The sequence below is a fragment of the Aphelocoma coerulescens genome, chromosome 5 (assembly GCF_041296385.1).
Source record: "Aphelocoma coerulescens isolate FSJ_1873_10779 chromosome 5, UR_Acoe_1.0, whole genome shotgun sequence".
NCBI classification, from domain to species: Eukaryota; Metazoa; Chordata; class Aves; order Passeriformes; family Corvidae; genus Aphelocoma; species Aphelocoma coerulescens.
Genome location: NC_091019.1, coordinates 25,175,991 through 25,196,892, shown reverse-complemented (window position 1 = coordinate 25,196,892; position 20,902 = coordinate 25,175,991). Strand labels below are relative to the sequence as shown.

The 20,902-nt window shown below is 38.1% G+C and overlaps 1 protein-coding gene across 6 annotated transcripts in view; it reads left to right on the top strand.

Moving 5' to 3' along the window:
* Positions 1-945: 945 nt before the first annotated feature.
* The window catches only part of LRRC4C (leucine rich repeat containing 4C), a 513,517-nt gene continuing 493,560 nt past the window's right edge, over positions 946-20,902 (top strand). The window contains exons 1-5 of one of the 6 annotated variants that reach the window (XR_011151365.1): positions 946-1,067; positions 4,769-4,905; positions 5,002-5,055; positions 6,056-6,091; positions 19,220-20,577. The gene's annotated coding sequence lies outside the window, so the exon portion shown is untranslated. The other 5 variants (XR_011151363.1, XR_011151361.1, XR_011151362.1 and 2 more) reach the window with 5 other exon arrangements.

Below are 20,902 nucleotides of genomic sequence, written 5' to 3'. Positions count from 1 at the left end.
AATGTGTTTATATGTAGGTTCACAGAAACAGCTGATAAATATAATTTTATGTCACTAAATATTAGAGACAAATAAAAGCTTACACCAGCTTACCAATATGGCTTTCTTACAGCATCATATGTCTCATACAGGGAACCAGTGCAGGTTTGTGTGTGCACAAATAGCAGAAACAAAAAAGTTTCACTGGGAAATTCCCTAAACTCGGTAGTGAGATCATTCAAACGCTGATTTCCTAAACGAACAGAAATACAACTTCTAAGAATACCTCATTAGTGCCAGGTAACATCTGCATAACTGAAGCACATAAAAGTTTTGATGACTTCTTAATGCCACATAATGGTGGAAAGAACGAGCACAAAAAGCTTGCCCATTAAGCCACAAGTGATGAGTAGCTCTAGTGCTTCAGGCCTTTACATATTTCCTTGTGGTTTAGCTGGAGCTGAAGGAATAACCTTTGAGTGTTTTTATGCTGGTGACTACATGATTCGTTTTTATTCTAAATGCTGCTAGATTTGTGGTTTTGCTGTGTCTGACCTTGCGCCTTATTCACTGCAACTGTTTCAAGGGACTTCCTGGGAACAGAGTTATTAAGCAATAGACTTTTCTATAGGGTTTATCCTTAAACTATCTGAGAGCTTAATGAATATTAATATTCCACTGTTCTTCTCTTATAAGGAGGTAATATGATCCCCATTTTACACATGGAACAGAAGTTCAGAACATTTCAGATTAAGAAATCAGAGCCACGATTCAAGGAGACCAGGATTTTGAATTTAATGCTCTTTGGCACATCCTAACTACCAGCAGCTGTGAGGGTTCAGTGCTAGGCTGGTGGAACACAACTTTGACGGTACTTGCAGCAATCACTGCCCAACTGGGTGGGGGTAGGTGCAACTTTTCAGGTGCAGCCTGGGAGGAGCCTTAGGAGCTTGCAGTGATAAAAGGGGCTTGAGGTAGTATAGAATGTTTTTGTTTTTTTTTTTCTTTTGCATCTGTGGAGTTCTGTCCCGTTTGGACCCCTACTAGTGGGTTATATTTCTGAGGAAAGACTTCTGCTTCTGGAGAAGGTACTTGCTTTGCTACAATGGGCTACCCGAAATGACCGTGTGGAAATGCCACACGAGAAAACAGGTGCTATTTTCTGTATGAAGACACTGTCTGGGTTAATCATTTGGGCAGCGGGGAAGCTGGGCTCTTCCTAGCTGTGAGTTGTCTGATTTCTGTAATTCTTTGAGGCGTATTCTGGTCCCTTGGATTTTTCTGACGTTTACAATTTCTTTCCTTTTTATGGCTTAGTGCAAATTCAGCTTTATGTTCCTGCAATCTTTGGTTCTTCTCACCTCCCTGTATTTCAACCATTTTGACCTACACCCTTTGGTGGCCCGGCTGCCAGCTCGCAGTAACGCTCTGCTGAATGGGTGTGAACGGGGGGCATTTAGGTTTTGCATGTTTGTCTTACAAGTTCTCAGCGCTTTCAAAATGTGGACAGAAATTTTTTGATGCTGGAGAGAGCTGCTTGCTAAATAAAAAATCTTATTCTGAAGTCCAAGTATGCTAGAAAAATTCAGTTGATTAGCTGTTATACTGTGCTTAGCAAATCAAAGTATTTTTACTGTAATTTTTGCTTTCTGAAGTTTTTGACTTAACTTTTCTGAAATGTTTAGCCTGAAGAAGGTACCTGACAGGAGATGTATAATCCAGAAGTGTTATAGTTCTGTAAAGTTCTCAACTGTCAATGAGAAAGTATATTTAAGGTTTTTTTACTTTTGCTTAGAGTGGATATCATAATCAACCTTTATTATGCATGGCAAAATCAGCACCTTTTTAATAGTTTTGTGCCTAGTCCTTTTGAAAAGGAAAATAAAAATGAAGGCTTTCTTGTTGGAGTCTTTTTAATACTCCATGTGGCAACAAAATCCTTATTTATCTTCTTTATTCATGTCTTTAGAAAAAAACCCATCAGCTGTTCGGGTTTACTCCATTGGTTCATGGAAGCTAGCAATGGAAAAGAGTTCATTCATTAGATCACCTAGTGCCCCTCACTCTCTGTGTCAAATTATTCATTATTGTGCTCTTACTTTGTCTGATTTCTTTTAAAGTAAGACCTATGCTAGGACTTCTGCTGTTTCCTCTGAATGACATTTCCAAAGTTGAAAATGATCTGCTAATCATGCATGGTTTTCTGTTTTACAATCTAAACTTTTATTTGCTTCAATTTCATCTAACATTTCTTAGTGAAAGTTTCTTTATTATGTAAAATAATTTTCAGCTCCTGGTTAGAAGTCAGAGTGTTTATTTTCTTTCTATATGTTTACATATGCTTCTAAGAGCTATGTTTCCTGCTAGTCTTTTGTTTCCATCCAAACGACACAAATCAAGTTAAAATTTAAGAAGGTTTCTCTTCTTACTCTTAGTTCAGGAAATGTAGCACATGTTTTGTCTGACAAATATTATTTGCAGTTTGGATTAAATTGTGACTAGATTGTATATATTTGTTCTTGAGCCAAGTCCTGTAACAAACTGCCAGTGGCAACCACTGGACTCTACTGAGTCTTAGAATGACTGTGAGTTGTTTTAGATGAATGTTACTAAATGGAGTAGTGTACTATTGAAGGACGTGAGCTTTCATTGGAGTGTTTTGCGATATTCTAAACAAGGTTATTGCTAAAAGTTTTCTCTAAGATGTTTACTTCCTCTCTTGTTTTGTAACTTGTGAAGTCTTTAATTGTACTTTATCTCTTGCTTAACCCTTCAGCATTCTATTCATGTGAAAGCAGTATTTGTGTTAGTTTTATACAGGTTTCACTTTTAGTCACAAATTTTCAGGCTTGTCCAATCTTTCCCTACACTACCCCCCTCCCCCCCTTATTCCTCTTCTCTCCTCTCCCCTGCCCCAACATTTTCTGTCTTTTTTCTTTTGTTTTTCTGTCCTACACTACCACTCTGGTCAATACCTTCTGCTGTTTTCTGTGTTCATTCAAAGATACCATTCCTTTTATTTCACAGAAACTGGGGAGAAGTTTTTCTGTAAAAGCCTCTTTTTTCCCCACCCCTTGCTCTTTTCATTGTCTCTCTCACCCATGGCAGAGAGAACAGGCTCACCAAAACGGCATCTAGGAGGTAGCTCATACCAATTCCATCAGTTTGCACTACATCTCCAAAATATATTTGATGGACTCTTTCAGGCTCTCTTAGTTATGTTTTCAGTATTTGCAGCTGACTCTAGGGCAAGCTGGAGATCCAGGCAGAAATGGGATATGAGTCTTTGTGTTGACTGCAGCACAGGGAAACCTTTATCTCCGTATTATCCAGGCCAAGTAGGTACAGAATAAAAATTGTCCAGCAGAACACATCATGTTCCTGCTCTAAGACTTGCAAAGAACACGGAGGTAGCATTAACAAGAACAGGCAATTAACATTTTACAACACTTTTCTCTAAGGTTGAACTTCAAAGATATTTTTTTTCTCGTGGTAGTCACTGACAGGTCATTGAACACTTCAGATTTTATATGGAGCTTATCTATTTACATGACAATGTGTGGCAGGGTACTTTGTGTAATGTGATTGCAGTTTAATCATTGTTAACAATCTGCTAACCCCAAACACAAGCACCTGCATGAAATTAATCTGTCTGAACTACTCACTCAAGCACTTCTGTGCCTAGGAGGGTTTGGTCTTCTACTCCCAAACAGAGTTACCTAAACCAAAAGAAATTATAGTGCCCTGAGGTATGAACTCTTACTAAGGGTGACTATAAAGGCAGTTTGAGAGAACAAAGTTGCGTGTAGGTGTAAAACCACAAGTGAAACAACTGCTGTCTTTAAGGGTAGTTAAATGCTATTTTTTCTGAGACCAATAAGAAAGAAAAAAAACAAGCTAGCCTTAAGTCCAAAATGATCTGCTCTTATCTGCTATCTGTAAGCTTAAAATTTAGCAAAGAAAAGCTATCTTTTGCTGTCTGTTGCCCATGGTGATATGTAGGTGTTAGAAAGGAGAGGAAAGGAAAATCTTGTGCAAAAAATGTTTCCCTGCACACGAGGGACATGGTTGTAATGGCTGATGAAAATTGATTAATGGGAAAATGAGTCATCTAAGTCTAACAGCCCATACCAGCATATGCATTTTTGAGGGAATAGAACTCAGTGCTCATGCAGTGGCTCTATGCAGCATTAACTCTGAGATCTGTTAGGCTTTGGAACAGTCTTGCTTGAAAAGTAATGGAGACCCCATTGTTCAAACTTTAAAATTAGACTGCAAGCTGGTGAATGTATGTTAGAGAGCAGTAACTCAGAGGTTAACTTGGTTGAGAGAGAAGGATATAATAGATCCAATTCCTTGATCAGCCTAAACACAATTTTCTTCTTTAGGTTTTCCACATGAATGTGCCAGCTTCATTTGTCATGGAGCACAGTACTAACCCTTAAAGTCTTACAAGCACAGTTGTGTACAAGGTTTTATTAATTTCTATATCAATAGTTTTAGCCTCTCTGTTTTGAAGTGAAAGTAGCTTTTATTTTGCAAATTTTGCAGTAGCTGTAGATCTCCTACGTGCTCAAGAACCTTTGTCTCCATTGTGAAGTGAAATGTCTTATTTCAGGCCCAGCTTGGGTTAAGGTAGAAAGGGCTAAAATACCCTATTTTGAAAAAGCAGGCTTGTTGTCACAAAACTCTTCTGAATATAAGTAAAACTCCCAAAGGCTGAGATCTTTGTCCTTTCTTTGAATCCTGAAATTGCTTGGTGGCTTTTGTTTGTTTTGATTCACTATAGGTTGCTTCTGCATGCAAACAAATTTTAATGACTGAAGTGTCAGCTTGCAACTTTGTAAATATTCTAAAGCAACTTTCCAAAATACTGCACAGCCAGAAACCTACCAGAAGACATTTTGAACTCTCGCAATCATCTTGGTAATCTGCTATAGTGTTCTGATAAACATAGAAAGAACACCTTTGTGACCAAAGAGAACAAATTTTACGCTCATCCTGATCTTTTGCCTTGTTTAGCAATGCTAGTCCCACTACTGCTCAAGCTGGTTTGCTGAGTTCCTGTGCAGACAAGTGAGTACCTTGAAAAGAAACTTGAAGTTGGGGCTAGAGGGAAAATGGCAGTCCCTGGAGAGCAGGAATATTGATGAAACCATACCTCAAGCATTCTTAATTGAAGTTAGATAACTTGAGTCAGTGTAAATAAAAAACTGCTGATGGGCACAAGTGGCATAGAGAAGTTAGTTAAAACTCCTGGACAATTAAAGCATTTGAGAATTGAAATACTGGTTCAAGATATACAGCTTCCAATTTTTTCTGTTTTAATTTTTTTTAACCTGAATATATGTGAAGTTAAAGGTTGTGAAAAGATTTATGACCAACTCAAAAAATCAAATTAAAATATTCTTCCTGTTTAGAAAAGAAAAATCTTCTAGGGAACTGAAATATATTAGTCCAATACCCCGATCTTTTTGATATCAGTGTTTCTTTAGTACAGGATAAATAAATCCAAGGTGTTTAGCTTAGTAACTTTCATCTTGTTTCTTAAACAGCGATCAGTATTTAAGGCTATGTGTATATGCCAACAATCCAGATGTTTTTGCCAAGTGCTAAATGATGTGAGAATAAAATCTAGACAATTACTTTAAGTCTCTTTTCAGTAAAAGATATACTGTGCACTTTAATTCTTGCAACCTGTCTCTCTAGAGGGAGGAAGAGACATAATGGTCACAGAGAAATGCAAACAAATGTAAAAAGAATGCTCATTTTAGCTCTGGCTGAGGGTCTGTGTATTGGAGTATTCTCCTGGCAGCAGTAGCTGCTGAAAGGCAGAAAGGAGGAGAAAAAAAAGTACTTATCTGTTCTGTTGACCAGAAAGGGGGAAAAATGTAATTTCCTTTAGAAAGGGGGTGGGGTGGGAGTGTTGTGGGGGAACAGGTATGTATCAGAATATAACAGCTATGTACGATTTTAGGGTTTGGAGTCTGGGGGCACAGGTTTTTGAGAAATATATATGTAATGGTCATGAGCTGAACTTCTAAAACAGCCTTTTTTTTTCATGCTTTCAAACAAGGCTTTAAACTTCTTTCTTTTCTCTGAAGGAAGAAAGGTAAGCAAACATGTACTTATTTTTTACTTCGGACTTTTTATCAAATTGTTTTTTTGCCTAAGATATTAGGGTTGGAAAATCTTTCTTCAAATAATAGCATCCAAATAGCACAAAATCAAGGTGATTATGATTTGAATTTCAGCATTGCAGAATTAATTTGAAATTATGGGCTTGAGGCACTGAATTAAAGTTTTTTAGGCAGAAGGTTGGAATCTGATGGTAAGTCTCTGTTGGAACTAAAAATACCCTCAATATAAACTACTCAATTTTTCAAAGTAGTTGGTTAAAAAACAAACTGCTGCTATATGAAAAGCCTGTCTTTAGGGCAGTAAATAGTGAAAGATAGTACCTAGTATGGTCCTCAAATTCTGAGGAACTCACTTGTGTTGCTCCTAGACTACGACTATGAGTTTTAAGATATAAAGAACATGAAGAATCTGTTTGCTGCAGTTTTGCTATTGTGCTTTTTCCCTGGAGGAGAGGTTTAGGATGAAAGTGTTATTACCATTACTTATATATCTATTGCAACAGTAATGCATACACCCTGACAGAATACTTTTTACAAAATTCTTGTAACAGTAGAAATCTGTTTACCCCTGGTCTTGAATATAAACTTTGCAAATATTTCACAAGTTAGGTGGCAATTAATTTTTCATGTCTCCAGATAATATGTTCTTTTGTTTGTTTGCTCTTCTGCTTTCTTTCACTGTTTGTCTCCTGAAAATCTTTGTGGTTAATAATAGGCTTCACAACTCCCAGGAGAAAGATCATTGTGATCACTTTTCCAAAAACCTAAGTATTGTTCAGTTCAGCTCGGAGGTTGTCTCAAGTCCAACAGCGGCAGCGGGGCTGGGCTTCCCTGGGAACAGCTGCCACTGCCCTCTAGCAGAGGCAGGAGAAGCTGCATGTGCTGCTTCATAGTCCCTGCGGTTTTGAGGCCAGTGTATAAATTTAGAGCATCCACCGATCCTGGCTTCAAGTTAGGACTGCACTAAGCAAAGTGGTGGATGAGAAACCGGTGTATGTTTTCTTCTGATGATTGTCACCAGGGTGCTCATCGTGGGTAGTATACACTCCAGCAGCTGTAACTCATCAAACTTCATCAGCCAGAGGTGTCTGGTCATACTGGCTGACAGCCTCAGTCTGTCTACAGGCGCCTCTTGGGTCATTGTTCACCTCTGCTATGGTCTTGCTAATGCTTTCTCAGTGTGGAAATCATACTCAGAAATGTGACTATTACTTCATAAATAAACTGAAAGTTAAGAGGAAACAAGGGAACTGGTTGCAAATAGCATATGGAATTTGGGGTTCACTAAATCAAATGATGTCAATATAACAAAAAAAGTGAAACATTTCAAAAATATTTGAGGGACTTTTGGAGGTTTCTTGTGTGGGAGCATGTGTGCTGGGTCAGTACTTTCTCTGCTGAGGGCTTTGCTGAGCAATAAGCTTGTGTGCTTCACTTGTGCTGAATTTCTGAAGTTTTCAGAGGAGTGATATTGATATCAACTGACAGGTCATCAAATTCAGCTGAATGAGGTGAGGGCCAGAGTGAGAGAGAGTTGAAGTTAAGTTTCTTCCCCCCCCCTTGGGGGGTGGGATGGGGGAAGGGAGTGATATATCTGCCTGGTTTATATTGCATTGTAAACTGCCTTTGTTTAACCATAATATGGGAACATGAACAAAGATGCTTGTAAGACTCTAGTAATCAGGGGAGTGATGAGATTGCCAAAGTGCAGCTGTTTTGGAGAAAACACCAAATTCAAAAAGCAAAAAACCCTGGAAGTGCAAAGAATATTTTTTCCTTTTGATTAATATTAAAGTAATTAGCAGGCAGTATGGTTCTAAAAATCATGTAAGGACAGGTGAGGTAGGACAAAAGTCCTTGCCTGCACCTTTGGGATTATGAAGAAGAATATTTGGAAAATACCAACAGTAACTTATGCTTGCACAACATTTAATCTTTGAAATTAGAATGCAAGTCAGTTTAATTACTTTTGCTGTTGTTCCAGTCCCATGGATTGTAAATATTAGATTTATGAATAGATTTAATTAGCTTTGGAGTCTCTTTTTTTAATATACTCAAGCAATTTTGGCTGCACCTAGAAAAAGGTTGTGGAAAAAGCTGTCCACAGTGGACTTGATCTAGACAGGAGGTCTTCTTTATAAAAACTTAGCTGACTAGTTAGAACTATAAATGTTATATCACTGATGAAGTTGTTAATCTGAGAGTAGCAAAATAACTTATGCCACTGTCTTAGAAAGCTCTGGGAGGATATGTTCTCAAAGTAGAAAGTGACAATGTAGTGCTATACTCTTGGGGCATGGCCATGGGATTTTGGTCACTGCATGAGGTGGAAAAGGTTAGTGACAAGAGTGTTTGACTGAACAGAGCAAAGTCAATATGAAGGGCAGGTAAAGGCATCAGGGCTTCTAAGCATGAGGAAATGAGTCCCGGCTGCTTATGACAGAAGACTATGAATCTGTGAGTGTCATACTAAAGCATGCAGAGCATTCCTGTCTCTGACTTTGCAACTCCTTGTGGCACAGATAATTAAAGGCTGGCACAGTGTACTTGGGAAATACCACTATTTGCTTCCCTTGATCTGATGGTTGCCTGTGACAGTGACCAACACAGGCAAAACTTTGGCTAGATGGATTTTCAGTCCAAACTACTGCGGCTATTCATGTTCCTATGTGGATAGGCATGTTTCTATTTGTGGATGAGCGAGAACCCTCTCTAAGATCCACAAGTGAAGAAAACAGCAACATAAGATGTCATGCAGTGTTTGAGAATAGGATGGAGGGTGAAGAAAGGATAGTGTAAAGAAGCAAAATAATTGCAGTAAAGAAAACAGTTACCATTTACAAATTCTTCTATTGGTTCAGTGGACTTTTATATAAATAAATCATTTTAGATTTAAATTATACAGCAATTTTAGCTGAAAAAGTGAACAAAAGCCCAAGTGGCAATGTGTGATTTGTGAAACAGTGCAGGTGTTCCATCTTCTGAAACTGCATCCTACATTTCTCTTTCAAGATACCACACCCTCCTTCTCATGCTGTGTGGCTTTGCAAGTTCACTGGCTGTTAAAACTGCAGGGTTTACTTAACAGTAGAAGAGTTTTACTCCATGTCAGTATTAAATATTGTGGCCACAGTACTTATGGACAGTGCCATGGTACATTGCAGTCCTTTGTGCTACAGTAGCAGTAACAACTGCCAGGGTCAGTGCATCCAGGCTTCCTTGACAGCTATCCTATGGTTCGTGTATCTAAAGCTCCCCAAAGCATTTCCACCGTGTTCAGTCACAGTTTGGTTGCTGAAACTTGTGGTGGTAGCTCTTTCTGTGATATGAAGCACCAGACTCATTTAATGTAGTTCATTCTTTAGGGAGCTCTGTCAAGTGTGTTTGGTTGCTCAGACCTATGAACTGGATCCTTAACAGCCCCACATAGTTATAATTTACTGTAGTAATCCCAGAACTGCTTCTGAGGAATGGTTTATTTTTGCTTTCATGTTTTTGAAGGAGTCTCAGTCTTCTGAAGGAGTCTGAAGTGTCATCTGCTGCAAAAAGCTGAAATTGTGGATGACAAGTGAGACAGCAGTGTTTGCATCCTGAACCTGATGCAGAGGGTCTGAATTACCTGTGGGAAACCAAAGGCAATATGACTGTTTTCATATTTTATGAGTGAATTACAGCTAGGACTTGTACTTACCACAGCAGAATGCTCAGGTTCGTGAACCAGTGCCGGTCAGCTATTTAGGTGGTACATGGAAAATCTGTTTTGGCTCTTGGACTGAGAACTCTGAACTCATTTCATAAGTGAAAGGTTTTGGCAGAGCAATTCTCAGTAAAGGAGGGAATTTCAGGCACCTTCATAAATGCAGTGCTGGATGTCTGCCTCCACTGACATTCTAATTTTTTCTTTTCCTGCCAGAAATCTTTTCTTTTCTAAAAATATTTACTTGACTCTGCATATTGCTGCCTAATCTAAAGATGGATAATATAGTGCTGGTTTTAAAATCCCAACTGGTACAGGACATAAGAATGACTTTTAAAACATTGCTAAAATGATCCCTTTGGAACAATTTTTTTAACTGATTATGCTCTTTTGGGTATAGTGTGGTTTCTACACTACCAACACCCCCCCCTCCCCACTCCCTCTCCCTATAACCACTGCTGCTGTCCTAATCTTCTAGACCATTTAGTACCCTCCTCTTATCCTAAGTAAAATACAACTGCTGGCTCTGATATTCATTAGGTGATAATCCAGATTAATTCAGACTTTGATGTAGAAACAAGTCCTATTTCAGCTGCCATGAAATCCAGATCGCCCCACGGAAAATGCACACACACATGCACGTACATATACACACACACACAATATGTAGAATGCCTTAAAGAAACTGTAGCTAACCACCTTATTAGTATTCCTCCCTCCTCTGTGTTTCACTTGCAGCAACAGAGGGCTGAGCAAAATGCAGTAGAACAGGGACAGAGACAGAGCTGGCAATCATCTCGGTGCAGGCTGCTGAATGTAGGGGGTGGGGGGGATGCAGCAAAGCAAGATTAATAACCTTGCCATAATCCTGTGCACCCTGGAAGGAGATACCTCCGGTGACTGAGCTGTTCTTGTCTTGATTAATTGGACTGAGTGAATGAGTGGCTGGCAATCCACCTGGTTTGGAGGCGACCCCCTGGTTTTCTGCTCTCTGAATCCTCTACCCATCTGGGAAGGTAACAGTGAGACATACCATCTGCAGCACACACAGCAGCTATTGGAGGCTACTACTGACAGTTTGCACTACAGTTTTTTGGTGAGCAAGAAGCCAGGTATATTGTACAGTAGGATATTTCTGTGCTCGAGCTACCGAATTTCACAATCTGGTCCTTCAGCAGCCCCCTGCGCTCCCTTTCCAATTGCCTTTGAGTTCTGGGCTTACTTTTGGCATAGACTCCTGGACGCATTTTGCTGGGGATGGAAGAGCAGTAAATGGAACCTCTGAAAACTAATTGTTTTGCTTCTGTGTGACTCGAGAAAGAAAAAAGCTAAAAGAATTAAATCCACTTGGAGGAATTTAAATTTCTTTGTGAGAAGTTTATAGAGGGAGTGTTCTAAAGGTAAGTCCAGGGGATTGTCTACCCCTTCGGTTTCCTTGTTTGTTTCCTGCTTGCTTGCTTAAAGTAGGGGGAAAAGGCTAAAACATTGGTACTGGGTGCATACGGAGTGTGGTGTTTGTGAAGTCTGTGCTTGTAATTTGCATCCCCTTTTTACTTCCTTTTCTGCTTTTTTTTTTTTTTTTTCCTCCTTCTCCTGCCATTTGCACAGTAAAGATGCTTGCAAAATAATAATCTATAGGGCTTCTGGAAAATGTTAGTTAAATAGCACTATAAAGCTCCTTTTATTTCAAAGATAGTAGAATTTCCAGGAAGAGAAATTTTTTTATTAAACAAGCTAAAATATTTGGAAAGTATCTAGAATTGGCAAGAAATATAGTTCATACAGTATCTTCAATAGAAGCCTCCATATTTTCATAAATCTTGTCTAGTTTTTTTCTCTGCATTTCAGTCAGCTCTGGAATGATGAATATGTAAGTACAAAGCTGTTTCTGCTGCCAAAGGAGAAGGTAGCAGAATAGAAATTTGTGGATTTGTGCATCCACTTACATGAAGTTTATCTGTTTGCTTCTAATTAACCTTTTGAATGCTGCTTTCATTTTTTTGTTTTTTTTTTTTTTGGCTACAGACTTTATACAATATGTAGGACCTAACAGTAAGAACTCTTATGCTATAAAGTGCCAATCACAAATGGGGTCTTGTGGGCCATTAATTTTTGGTATGGGGGTGCTACTAAGCACTCAGGTGAACAGAGTAAATGCCTCATCCAGCATGGCTCATGGCACTCCAGAATTTCTGGAGATCTATCAGTTGTACTGCTCTGGTGCTACTCAGTATTTCAACCTGGCACTTTTCCTCCCCCCGCACCCCCTTCCACCAATGCAGTTTCTACTGTAACAGTATGACTGCTGTAGCCTTTCCTATCGTTCTGTTAAATAATAGAAATAAAATACCATGGCACTACAATAGAATCAGAGGTCTTGTAGTTGAGCTTTTTTTTTTTTTTTTTTTTATTGCTGCACTTTTAGTACTTAGCATTCCCAAGGAGGCAAGCAAACCATCTGTAAATACATTTCAAAGATGCTTCGTTCTCCAAGTGCAATTGCTAGGTACTCATGCCTTTTCAATTATATGAATGTGAATGACTAATATTGAAGAATGTGGTATCTCTTTGAAATACTGCATAGCTGGATGCATAGTGTAAATAGACAAGGATCAAAATATAGTTCTACTGAATAACCAGATGCTGAGGGGCTTCTATAAGTATGTATACATATGTAATGTATGCAAAGAAAAGGGGAATTACATCAGATTTGTAAATACAAGGACACATCAAATAGGGTGATCTATTTGGTACAAAGAAGTATAATGACCCTTCTTGTAATAGATCCTGTGTTGTAAAGCTAAAAACTTAATGAAAAGGCTCTGCTTCAGAGTAATCAAATCACTTTATATTATTGCATCCTGTCAGTCAGTCCCTCTATTTCCCACTGGTTTTGCATAACAGCTTTAAAGATGGATTAAGGAAGAAAGGAGAACTGGTTATAGGTGTGTTTCCCCTCATTTTCTGGAAGTGATGCTTCTGTACTGCATGTGCATTTACTGTATATGATTATGACAAACAGATCTCTTTCTGGGCAGGATGCAGTTTGCCATAGTTTTCCCTCATTGTACTTTCCTCAAGCCCTGATTGCATGTAGCACAGCAATCTTATTTCACCAGGCAATGAGCTATGTTCTCTTTTAACTATGGGGAACAGTCTCTGTGTAATGAGGGCTAAAAAAAAAAAGTGTGTGTGAGAAGAAATGAAGAAATGACAACTGATGGTTTTTAGAGCTTTACCCTGATTTTAGAATTGAAATATAGAATGAGACTGTCAAAGCAGAGATGTTGACTGGATGAAAGCAGGGGACAAATGTTCTGTCTGGAGATGAAACTTTCATGTTCCAGCGAAAAAGACAACACATTTTTCTTCACTTCCGTTTCTGTGTATTCTGATGTATGGAATGTAAATTTAGTAGTGTTGCCTTAAACTGAGTGGAAGAGCAGTCACCTGTATGCTGGAAAAGAAGCATATCATCACTCCTTATGGTGTCTAGATGTTACTAATCATCTGTTTTTTCATGTAGTCCTGTTTTTTCATTATCTTCTTATATTGCAGACTAAAGCAAATGGTGGTTATTTGGTATTTTAACAGGCTCACTGAAGAGGAAACCTTGTGCTTCTCTTCTCATGTTCCCCCAGTTGTGTTGGTTTAGTAGGTTTTCATTAGAACTTTCCTGGGATTTTGATTCAGATTTCTTAATTATACTGTCACACTTGCTATTTTGGGGGTTTTTTTTGTATCTCTTACACATTATATGGTATGTAACGTAACATGTTATCACAGGATCGATTTTGTTTTTTAATACCATTGCTATTCTAATGGTAAGAATGGAAATGAATAATACTCAGTTAGCAGGTTTTATGTGGGAACAGACTTTAGCACCAGTTGGACTGTGTGGGGGTTTTTTGTTTTTAAAAAAACCCAAACCAGTAGTTAATCTGTAAAAAGAATATTAAGTATTTCATTTTAGTGACCCTTAGAATTTCAATTGCATCTCATAATGTAATGCCCCATATGGCTTCAGTCTCACATAATGTGTAAAATTCATTCTACTCTGTGCTCTTTGGCTGCTTGTGTGAGCTCAATCCACTATGCTTTGTGCATCTTGCTGGAATATGACAGGAAGGCCTGCATGGGTCCTGCAGTAAGTGTGTCATAGGTAAAGTGTCTCAGTAGGAATATGGGTACAATGAGATTCTCATGAGCTGAATTGTCTAAACATTGTTTGAAGAATAAGTGGAAGATAACTGAAATTTCTTTTTCACTTAGTTCCAGTTAATTGAGCAGCTTCCTTTTCTTGTTGCTGAAGTCAGCCAACCAGGCACTAACCTTCTCCAGCACATGTTTCTGTGTTTCTAAGACCCAGGGTACTTTACACATGAATTCTTTCTTTCTTTCTTCTGAAACAAGCTGGGCTGACAACTGGTAAGGCAATCTTGAAGCAGTGCAGTGGAATAGAAGTAAGGGGAGGCTGGGAAAGAGGAGATGTACCAGCAGTTCCAGGACTTAAACCAAAAGAACAAGCTCCGTGGGATGGCAGAATACGTCATTTTGATTGCTGACTCATTGTGTTGGTCTGCAATGTTATCTTACACTAATGTGGTGACACTGGCCTGGTTTTGAAATAAGGAAGAAGGAAAGAGTAGTTTATCAGGAACACATTGCTTACAAACATGTACTACTTTGACAAATGGTCTGATCACTGGAAATTCATGCAGGTGGACTTAAGGTTCTTAACTCTTTAAAAGAATTAATAGTAAGTAAAACTTACTTTTTGCCACTTAAAGGAAAATGAAATTACAAAAATACATCCTTTGAAATGACAAGTTAGGTGAATGAAGTAAATTGCATTCCCCCCTCTCTTTCTGGATTACTCACCTTCCCATTTCTTTTCATTCTGTGTCAAAAGATAAAGTTTAGGAGTGAAGGAGACTCCAAATTCCTGTTCCTGGGCTAACAAGCAAACGTGGTAGATAATATGCTGCTTAAGAGTCTTGAATCTAAACCCAGTTAACTTTAATTTCTAAAACCAATTTCAGTATTCCTAGTTGGAAGTGTGAAAGTGGAGTTTTTTTGGGAGATTTGCCTAATTTCTTAGCTTGTCAAAAAGACAGTTAATTGGGTTGTTTAGGGAAGACACCAATTGTGGTGCTACTTATTATTTGGCTTTTCACAGATTGAGGTAGCTAAGAAGGCATCCTTTAATAGTAAGAGTTCCTTATATTTTTATCAAGTTAGTGCAGAAGTTCATGTACTTTTGAGTTGTATAAGAAAAATTTAAAAAATGGGAGAATATGTTTATTTAGATATTGTAGCTTTCAGGAGTGGTCCAAAAGAGTAGTGTTGAGAGCATGGTGTATGTATAGGTGGGTATCTGCCCATATCTAGAGGCTGTTACTTTTCAGATTGCTAAGATAGTGGTGGTGAAATTTGCAAAGTTAAGATCAAATGACCCAGTCGTATGCTGAGTTTTCTACAGCCATTTCATATTGCTAAGCAGGAAACTTAGTGTTTTGGTGTTCTCAGAATCTGCAAGATGCTGCCATGCAAGAGCTCTTGCTGCCAAACTTAGAGTGGTTACATAAGGTAGAATCCTATTGATCCTGGGGGAGGGTGGTGGGCAGAGATTTCTTCAGAAACTGGAGACTTTCTTTCTCAGAACAGATACTGCAGAGGCAGAACTGTAGCAAGAAATCTAGGTCTCTTCCCAGTGTGTATTGAAGCTTTTTGCAGACAATCATTTTGTAATTTGCCAAAATTTCTTTACTCAACTGGCCATCAGTGGTAAGTATTCTTTGTATTCTGTGCCTTGCAGAGGCTAACAGAAAGGTGTAAAACAAAAGCATGCTTAAATGAAGCTCATAAATGAGACATGAAGGGCTTCTCTTCCTGCATTTTTTGTGTATCTTTCAACTTGCAACCCTTGGCCAACAGAATTTTCCATGAGGGCCCATTCTAACCTCTATGGTAATTTTAGATGTTGTTTAGGTAGGTTAAATTTATGTCAAGGAATCGTGAAGTCCACCATGTACTAGTAACTACAGAATAAGTTCCAGTCCTGTTGTTTGTCCTGTTTACAAGAGTAAGAACAGACTTTTAACAGTCTGTTTAGCTTCTCTGAAACAGCTGATTTGGTGTGAAGGAAAGATGGCAAGTGAGGTGGGAGGGCAGAAACTCTTTTTTTGGAAATGTTTGCTTAATTTCATTTAACTTCCCGTGGGAGCAATAGAGGGCCTCCCCTTTCTCTTGTTTAGTTGTAGGAGAAAATGCTGTCAGTGCAACATGGGGCCATCAAGAAGTGGGTATACTTTTTGTAGAATCTTGTCTTGCTTTTTCAAATATGGCAACCATTATATGAACTTTACTGTATTTTCCGGTGTCCCAGCAATAAATTGGCAAATGAGAAAGAAAAGCAATGCTTCTATACTAGAAGTGGTGCACCACTAGCTTATTAAACACATTAAAGACATAATTTTGGTATAATTATGTAAACAAAGGGATGGCACTTCTTTGTCTGTGTGATTTCTCCCTCACCACTTATTGTTCATCAGTTAAGCATTGCTGAAAGCATCAGTAGTAGCTTCTAGCTGAAGAGACAAAGCAAAGGTGAGTGTTCTGAGGGTTAGGTCTTTTTCCAAAGGCTTCATTTAGGGCTGCATTTTTTTCAACCTATTTTTCATTTTCTCTGCAGCCACTCACGATAACTCTGCATTTCATGAAAACCTATAAATTTTCACTATACCTTTGGTTATTTCAGGAAGAAAATTATGCACTTTGAAACTAAATGATCTACCTACTTAAAACCTGCAGGAGTACCTGCCTTCTGGAAAGCAGAAAGTTCAATAGGAAAAACTGGAGAGAAAAGGGTGGAATAAGGTGAACTCAGAGATTACCCCAAAGGAAAAAACTGTTTTCTATTCTTGCAAGAGTACAAATAGGAATTGCATTGTTTAGATTGCACGTGGAGGAAAGTTTTAATTTTGCATGGAAAGGGTAGTTTGGCTGGGAGAAAATGGGTTGTAGAGTGTTCTTTTAAGCATCTCGAGCATATGCCTCAGAAATAAGTCAGGTCTCAAGTCTCCATTTTTATTTTGAATGAGGTTAATAACAGGAGTGGCATTATGAAAACTCCATAAGGGATTTGGAACTCTCTTGAAAAAAGCTTTGAAAACTTAACGCTTGGATTGTCTAGGAAATCTAAACTACAGTTCCTTAAATAAAGGAATATAAAGTAAAAATAAAATAAGTCAGAGCAGAACTTTGTGGATGTACTGCTCCACTAAAGACTCTTCAGTTATTGTATTTAAATTGGGTTGTAAATATTAAAGTCATGTTCTTTGTCTGTTCAGCTATGCAATCATTCCTCTCATTAACTAAAAATAGGTAATGTTAGGATCAGTTGAATTCAGAAAGCCTGAAGCAAACTGAGGCATGCAGAAGAGGTAATTTACTATGTAGGTATGCAAGAGCCTAAGTAGACAGAGGTTCAAATCAAGTGATACATTGAAAATTTGTATCATGTAATAGAACTGAATGGGTAGGTATTTTCATTACTGGAAGAGAAAATGTTATGATTTCTGGAGATCATGAACTAGATCTCAGAATATTTGACAATGGCAGTTTTTATGTAATCAGGCATATCTTCCATGAAAAATATAAGCCAAAATTGTGTAACTTTTGACCACCTTCAGCAACTAAAAAATTATGAATATATTTATATTATCAGCTGTAGAATATGTAGAGGGATTTGGCTGAGTTAACGTATGGCTGGATTAATGTAACCTGTGCCATCAGGAAGTAAACAGTTTTCTTTCTCCTCTTCATGTTTCATATCACACCAGTTCCCCATGGTTTTTTGCCTCTGAAATTGCGGTGGGTGCTTGCAGTGGAGTGGGCTGTGTAGGGTAGCATTGCTCAGAGGCACTTCTTGTTTTCCGGTGACCTGCAGGAGATGTCTGCTCTTTACTGGAGAGCAAAGTGGCCTCGGGGAACAAGGATTGCCCTGGTCCTCCTTGGCTCTGTCCTGCCCTGCAATTACCATGTGATTTAGATGAGCGGTAAGGCAGAAAGAGTATAGCCTGACTTGTGAGCTTTCCTTTTCCTCCTTTGTCATTGATACTCAAGGCTTGCTGCAGTAACCCGATGCCCTCCTTTTACAGAAGTCTCAACCCTTTCAGACCACAAAAGATCCCCTCAGACTGGGATTCCCTTGACAATCAGCTTTATAGTTAAGCAGCTTTATGAAATACGTACAACAGTGACAGTTGAGAGAGGTAACTAGGGGACTTCTTGTATTATAAATACTTGGCTTGGGAGTGTGTGCTTAAGGGTCTTAAGATGCCTAAAAGAGTCTCTTAATCTGCCTTAATTCTTGTTATTATATTCTTTTTCTGAAGTAGGCGGAGATGCAAAATCTTTCTTTTAATTTACATGAATAGAGAAGTTCCACACCTGTCTTATTGAACATTATATTTTTATGTGATATTTTATGACTTATAGGTTCTACTAGACATGTTTACAGAATGTAGAAAGGCAGGAAAATATTCGTAAATTGTCTGTCCAAAAAATGTATATTTATGTAATGTAATTTCCTATTTGAAATCAAAGCTTTTTTTGAATCATGAAGATTTCAATGATTTTTCCATCTGGAATGTAATGGAAGATTCTGAGGTCTAGGAGTGGAGAAGATCAGCTTACTTCATCATCTCTTATCTCTGTGACATAAACCTACTTCTTTGTCTCTGTCTTGGAATGAGCCAACTTGAATGGTTGTTGGTGTCAGCAGGAAACAAGCTTCCCCAAAATCACCCTTCTCTTTATGCTTTTGGATATGGGAGGGGAAACTGTAGGAAAATGTAGGAGAATATAGGAAACCATATAAAGTCATGGCCTTGAGGATACAGAGGAAGTAGAGATGGATAAAGTTACTGCTCTGATATTCATAAATGATTACTTTGCTGGTAGAAATGAATTCTTTTTTTATTGAGGGAGGAGAAAAGTCATGACTTGACAAAATGTGCTTTCTAAATCTATGAATATTTGGAAAAATAACATTAATTTCTAAATGTAACATGAGTAATTATTTCCTAAGGTTATTTTGTCCTAGTTTTAATGTCTATTATACAATGAGAGTGGCCTCCTTTTTTAAGCAGAAACCATGCCTGAGCTTTTAACACTTAAATTCTTTTATTTCTGAATGTTGCTGATAATTGTCTTTCTTTCTTTCCATATTGTTTAACTGTAATTGGTGTACTAGAAGGCTGCTTTCATGATCTTGTCCAGGCCCTTGGGCAATGTAAATGAGTAGGTATATCCAATAAGGATATCAGTTTATGAGAATAAACATTTGACCTCCAGTTGTTCTACAAATTGTTGTCTAAATAGTACTTTTCAAATGTAGGTGCATTTCTGAAGTCACTTCAGTGCTTAATTATTTAAGCCTAGCGGTGAGCACTACAAGAAGCAGTGGAGAAAAGGTCACTGGAGCAAGAAGAGCTTGTCTTCTACAAAAGGCCTTGATGTTCCATTTGATTTTAGTAGGATAACACAGACACTAGAAAACATTAAGAATTTAAGGTTACATGGGTTTTTTACCATTGTTAGTAATAGGACTGGAAATTGCCTTTTGTTAGTGTAATACTGTTTGAATTTTTAATATTACAAAGCTAAAGAAATGTTTTAATTGTTTCCTTTTCTAAAACAAATCATGAACATGCTGCTACACTAAAAATGTTTTGAGCAAGACTACTAGTGTAATACTATGGCATTTTGGTTTTTCTTTTAACATCACATCTTAAAGGCTCCTACTTGAGCTGTTGATTTTTTTTTTCAGTTCTCTAGAGCCTCAATTTTATTTTTATGATTTGATGTTATTATTGAGAAGGAGTTGATGTGTGCATGATATGAGATGAAACTAATGTGTTTTGTCCTTGCTTTCATCTCAGATTGGAAGTCTGTTGAATTCTGTTCTTTTAGTAGATAAAAGAAAATAATACACCTAATCAGTTATCTCATTATACATGATCTATCCATTAGACATGACAATCCCCAATAGTACTGGAAATATGCACTGCCTTTAAATCTAGAGTAGTGCTCTGGCCCTTTTGGAGGGAGCAGGCTTTTTTCTTCTGCTTGTTGACATTAACAAAGTCCAGGTAGGTGTGGTCAAAAAGAATAGTCTTATATTTGATGTACTATAGGCATATGCAGCTACTTTGTGATCTGTCTTACTTGCTTTTGCTTTTTCTGTGACCAGTTTTCCTGTAGGGTAAAGAGTGTATAGATTTATGTACTGTATAGACTACTAAAACTGTTATTGAGCTATTGCATTATGCTGGTAAATTGTTCCCCCAGTGCATGGCTACTACCCCTCAGGACAAAAATGAGAAGCTTCCCTGCCACCACCTTGTGTACTTCTGATGCTTGTGCTTTTTCTGAATAACTTGCTTTCTCTGTATTACAGTAACAAATATCTTTAATGGCATTTCATTATACATATGATGCCCCAAGTTTCATAAAATGAGGAAATGCTTTTACTGGCTTGGGCTTTCAATTTCTACTTGCAGGCACTCAGCAAGCAGTAATTTTTTTGAATTTGTTGTTGAATGGCTGTTAAAATGCAGTTGTTTTGTGAGATAAAGCAATACTTCCCCTTAGAGATCATACTATTTAAATTGGCAGAACTGGAACAAAATGGGATGCCCAGCCAATGCATTACCGTAAGGATAAAGGCTGTGGTTCAGATATTTGGTCTTTTGCTACCTGTGACCTTTAAAGATAAAATTATTCTATTAAGCTGCTGCTCCCCAGGCAGGAGTGAGGATCAGTACACTAGTGTTACCTTTTTACTGCCTTTTGCATTACCTTCATTGGCTAAATAAGTTTAAAACTGCACTGCAGTAGTGTAGGACAGATGGAGAAAGGGATCACCCTGGAGATGCCTGCATCTGAACTACCTGCAACAAGCTCTAACTAGAACTGATGCAACTGCTATTCACATTGGATGAGGGCAATAAAAGTGGATCACCATGTCAGGAGAGTGGGCAGCTTTTGTGTCATTAGCAAGGTTAGTTTTGGCTTTGTT